Below are 5,818 nucleotides of genomic sequence, written 5' to 3' on the forward strand. Positions count from 1 at the left end.
TACTACGGATGCTGGAAATCTGACAATAAAAACAGAAAATGCTGGATAAACTCAGCAGGCCTGGCAGCATCTGTGGAGAGAAAAAGAGAGTTAACCTTTCGAGTTGCACAGACGTCAATTTGTCGTCAAACTAATCCTTGTGAAATCCTACCAACTGGCCTGGCTTGAGACAATTCACAACTCTCTAACCTGTGATTATCCCTCTCTCACGTCGCACCATCTGGACCTGTAAACTCACCTGCAAAAACTCGCATTCAAAGTATCATCTCGCATCATTGACTTTGTCTATGTATGCGTTTGTGGAACCCACCTCTTCACTCACCTAATGGAGGAGCTGCGCTTCAAAAGCTGGTGATTCCAAACAAACCTGTTGGACTTCAACCTGGTGTTGTAAGACTTCTTACTATGCCCACCGCAGTCCAACACCGGTAGCTCCACATCAAACTAATCCATGGCAGACAAGTTCACTCCCAGAAACTAGGCCAATGTGAGTCAGGAGGGCTATTTTCACCGTACAAAGAGAAAACAATTTGAATTAAAAACATCCTTAGCCTGTTTGCACTTTAAAGAGAGCATAAGTGTTAAGAGATGACAGAATGTATGAAGCAAGTTTGTGACGGGTGTGTGTGAGAAAAGTCATTGATTGTATCGGAATGGAGCAGAATTTCAATGATGGAATACGATGGAGGGAAATCGAAAGCTGGGAAAATATGTTGCACAAAATGCTCGGTAGAACCCGAAGGTAGAAAACAGCCAATTATAAAAGAAATCAACAAAGAGACTTAAGAAGAACAATAAGATCTCAACGTAATATGGAAGAATGTTGGGCGCAATTTAGCGGGTGCAAATCCTGTAATGGCTTCTAAATATTGTGATAGGCCACAACGGGATTTGTGCTGGCGCGCTTTCGGAATGCAAAATTCCTGGCTCTTCCCGATGGCACGATTGGGTTTGCACCCATGATGGTTGTGAACCTATTGTTCTCAAGCATACCTCAAGCTCCTTGTGCTGCCAGGGAGCTTGAACTACGTGTGGGAACAATAGGTTCACCTGTTTGTCCACCAAGTATTGCTATTGATCTCAGTTAGTGAACAATATTGTGAACCTATATCTACTTAGCAGGGTTAATGACACATCTTCGGCCCTCGTCAAATCTTCCCATCCGCCAGGCGTGATGTCACAGAGCGGGAATAACTACTGCTTTTTAAAATGGGGAACCAGTCACCATGCCCTCCGAGAGGGAGGAAGGAGGTGAGCACCACTGTCTCCACTGAGCATCGGGGAGTCCAAGGGGACAAAGGCTGCTGGGCAGTTCTGAGGGTGGGTAGGGGGTCAGCATAGGGGAGAGAAAGAGGAGACAGTGTAGCCACCTGGGTTGGCCACTTCCCGACTTTAAAATGGAGATTCGCTGAGAATGCGGGGAAATTCAGCCAAGGACAGAAAAACAAGCAGGTGCAAAATCTCCTGTATATTAGAACTTGCAGAAACCCAGACAGCACTGAAACTGACGACCATCTACATTGATGAGCGATCCCCGGGAACAATTGAAACAGTTAAGATAATCGAGGCCAAGCCAGACTCCTTGGCGCCAGCGGGAGCCAAAACAAAGGGAGGCCAACGGCCACTTAGGAACCGCCCAGCGATCAGGGAACAGCTCCAGTATTGGAGAAATCGATCCAAGTGATCAGAATGGGGTCAGCCCAAAAGGGTGCAAAGCCCCTGGGGACTATAAAGTAGAGTCCCCAAGTTCAATTCGTCCTTCTTGGCAGCGTCTCTCAGCAGCTCGAAACAACTCTTGACCGTGACCTGCCTAGCAGCTGCACCAACCAAGTAAGTGTCCAGTCAACGCACGCTACGAGATACCAGCTGGAAGCCTGCAGACTCAGGATCGAACGAGAGGCCAATTGTTCCCCTGGCCTAGTGGGTCCCTTTTCCAAAGCTAAGTATTGGCCTGTTAGTGTTAAAAATAGTCTAGTGAGTAGTATTTTATGCATAAGTAGCGATTGACTGTGTATATAATAAATGTGTTTTGATTTGAACCTTACTAACTGGTGTATTGAGTTATTGATCAGCACTTGAACTTGAACCTCGTGGTGGTATCATAAAGATACCTGCTTCTGGGTCTGGCGAAACTTGCCATTAACAGGTCCGGGCAGGGGGTGATCGGGGGGTCATCCAGCACAACTGTCTGCCCCTCTTCCACGGCTTCATTCGTAGCCGGGTGTCCCTGGAGAGGGAGCATGGGATGTCCATGGGCACCATCGGGCCTTCCATGCCCGGTGGGCTCCGCAGGGTCTGGGGTGCTTTATCATCTCTTTTAATCACCTTTAAAATTGATGTTTTTAAGTTTAATTTGCTCTTTCTTTTTGTTGAGTGCAGTGACCCGTTACGGAGCGGCATCTTTTAATTTGCCCCTCAGTATGTTTGTTTTAGTTTAATTGGTTGAACTTAAAATAGCTCATAATCAAGGATAGGGTGAATCCTGAGGGTTCAGAACTCAATGCTTGGTTACATGGGATCAAGAGGTACTGAGGCCTCTCTGCCAGGACTCCAATGTCTGCCAGTCAGGATCCATTCGCCCCAATGCGGACATAAACATCCAGTTGACCTTGGCCATTTGGAATGAGCGTGCAGATAACCCCCAATGGCAGTGAGCCTAAGGGAGGGGAAACCCCGATGGGAGGCTAAAAGTGAGTTTAAGTGGGAAAAGGCAAAGGCCGGGGCCAATCTGGTTCTGGAGCAGGGAGGGCACCTGAGTTGTGAGTGAGTAGTCACCGCCGGCGATGTTTTAGGACTGGCTGCTTTCAGGTCCGGAAGGCCAATGGGGTACGGGAGGTGATGTTGGCCAGCAGCTGTGACACCAACCTGACTCTCTCTCTCTCCTCCCTCACAGGAATCCGATCAATATTGGAATGGAGCCAGTGGAGCTGGCCATCCTACTAATCACTGCACTGGAGGAGCACAGACTCCGGCAGCAACGTGCGGCGGCTTCGAGGGAAAACCTGCAGAACAAGACCAGGGAGCAACAGGGGAGGCTCAGGGACTGGAGGCTGCACCAGCCATGGAGGGGGCATGAAGGAACTAAGGAGACCAAGGGTCTGCCGGACTCGTGTGTCCTTCATGCAGCTGTCGGACAACGCGCTGTTGAAGACTCCGCCTCACGAGGAAGACAGTGCTTGCTGACTTGGCACCATGTAGCAGCAGAGGACCACCCTCCCTGTGACCATTAAAGGTCCCAACAGCCCTCAACTTCTGCACCAAAGATGCTCCCAGGGCTCTACGGGGGACCCCGGTGAGATACCGCAGCATTGCCTGTAAGTGCATCTATGATGTGGTGGATGTACTGTATGCATGGGCATTGGACTACATTCACTCTGACCAAGACCAAGCCTGGCAGGACGAGAGGGCTACGGACTTTGGACACAAAATTAAAATAAAATATTGGGGTTTTGGTCCTGTATCTGAGCCACTGTCGGGACCTGGTCTGGTATCGTAAGAGTGAAGTTCCGCGCTTCATTCCTTTGTCCCTTTGCTCCAGAGGGCGATTAGGGAAGAGAGTCTAGGGTTCACTGAATCATACCTGAGTCCTATCACTGCGAATGAAACATTCGCACTGAAAGGGCCTAAGGCCTAACCATCTGGCAGATATGGAGACTCATTGAGAATAACTGTGTTCCGATGGGAAGAAGCGCAATGCCACTGGGATGAGGGTAAAAATTCTTTATTTGATGCTTGTCTGCCGGAATGGGGGCGCGTTACACGCTATGTGCCTCCATCCCTGACATTCCCTGAAGTTTCTGGACTCCTTTCTCTGCACTGTCCCATGAGAGGGAGATGTCAACAGCCTTCTTTAGGTCCAGCATGGGCTCCGCCAGCAATTTCCACTGGGTCAGCATATTATTTACGCCGCATACAAGGTTATCTCGTAATACTTCAGGTAGCGATGGCCCCATAGTCACAATACTCTGTCCATTTGCACAATAGCACCATAAACTCAGTAATGGACTCCACTGGGATCCTCTCGGCCATATTAAATCTGTACCTCTGTACGATATCTGATGGCTTGGGGTTGTAGTGACTTGTCACGTGTGCCACTAGTTCTTCAAACGTCTTGAACTCTGGGGCCACAGGGTATGTCAGACTCTTTATGATGCTGAAAGTGGGGGCCATACAGGCGGTCAGAAGAATTACCGTCTGGCGATCATCCCCAATGATAGTGTTTGCCTTAAAGAAAAAGCGTATACGCTCCTGAGCCCTGTCCTCTACACCCGCATTGAGTGCATCAAATGTGACGAAGAGCGGCATTTTGAAAATGGTGAAAATCTTATTTCTTCGTGAAGGGAGGTGGCTATGCTCCAAATGGTTAGCAATGCTGACAGTAGTTCCGCTTTGACCTCGTCGCCAATTTAGTAGTCGTGGAGGAGTCCAGATAGTAGAGTCAAAATAAGATTTATTTCCAAAGGAAAGTATTTACAAATAACAGTCCCAGTCCCTGTTGGGACTACTATGCAGTTTGTCTTCTACCTGGGCCACTGTTCAGCAGGGGAGCTCATATTGCACGAGGTAAATGGAGAGATTAATCGGATCATCCCTGTGCGTCTCGTGAGTTCTAAAAATCACCCAATTGACACGTAATTAACTCCCAGGATTGGTAAAATTAGAGTCATATTCTAGATTATTTGTATTACTAAAGTTTCTGAATAGTTAAATAAGAAATCTCATCAAACTGTTGGAAAACTCTCAGTGAGTATACTTCTGATCAAATGTTGGGCATTCTTTATTAAAACATTGGGCTGGATTCTCCATTATTGGAAATATGTCCTCATGCCGGCATCAAAGCGGTGGAGCTTCACGCCAGAAAAACTGGCGTGAAATGACCCACTAATTCTTAGCCCTGCAGGGGGTTCGCAAGGACCCGGAATAGATCGCGCAGCTTTTGCTGCAGATATGGGCCTCCGCATTTCCGGGTCAGAGGCCGTGCATGCGCATGCTGGCAGCCTTCAGCGGCCGCGCCGTGCTCCATGGTGGCCTCGGACCACGGAGCTAGACCCACAAAAGAGAGCCCCCCGACTCTCAACCCCACACAAGCACTCTCCGGCCATCTATAAGGCCCCCCTGGCCTCCGATCGGTCCACCCCTGGCCAGGGCGGCCGCGGACTGAGGGGACTGCTGTTCGAGGCCCGCAGAATCGGTGAACCGGCGCTGGTCCCGTTTTCGTGCGGGAACATCGATTCTCTGCCGCCGTGCCGGCCGCGATTTCGCCGCACGGTTGCGGAGCATTCAGCCCATTGTCTGAAAAATGCAAAAGTGGCAAGACCAACCATATATTTAAACAAAATGAATTCCAAATAGCGACCCATGTCTGCACTTTTCCTCTTGTTTCCTGTTCTAGTAGTTAACTTTTAGATATGGAAAAGAAGCGTTGAAATCATGCTGCTCAATATTAGCTCCTTGACTCGTCAGTACTTATTGACTAGTCAGTACTTATTGACTAGTCAGTACTTATTGACTAGTCAGTACTTATTGACTAGTCAGTACTTATTGACTAGTCAGTATCAAATTTTCATGCAATTATACTGAACTCATTGGGTTCAAATGAAATAAAGATCACTCTCAATATTGCAGCACATTGTTTAATAAACAAGGCGCTATGTCAATCAAAAGTCTAATGCTTCAGTGAACAGAGATCATCAGGTAGAAGGCAAACTAAACCTTGATTATTGTCACAAGTAGGCTTCAATGAAGGTACTGTGAAAAGCCCCTAATCGCCACATTCCGGCGCCTGTTTGGGGAGGCTGGTACGGGAATTGAACCCGTG

This window comes from Scyliorhinus canicula, chromosome 18 (assembly GCF_902713615.1).
Source record: "Scyliorhinus canicula chromosome 18, sScyCan1.1, whole genome shotgun sequence".
Lineage (NCBI taxonomy): Eukaryota > Metazoa > Chordata > Chondrichthyes > Carcharhiniformes > Scyliorhinidae > Scyliorhinus > Scyliorhinus canicula.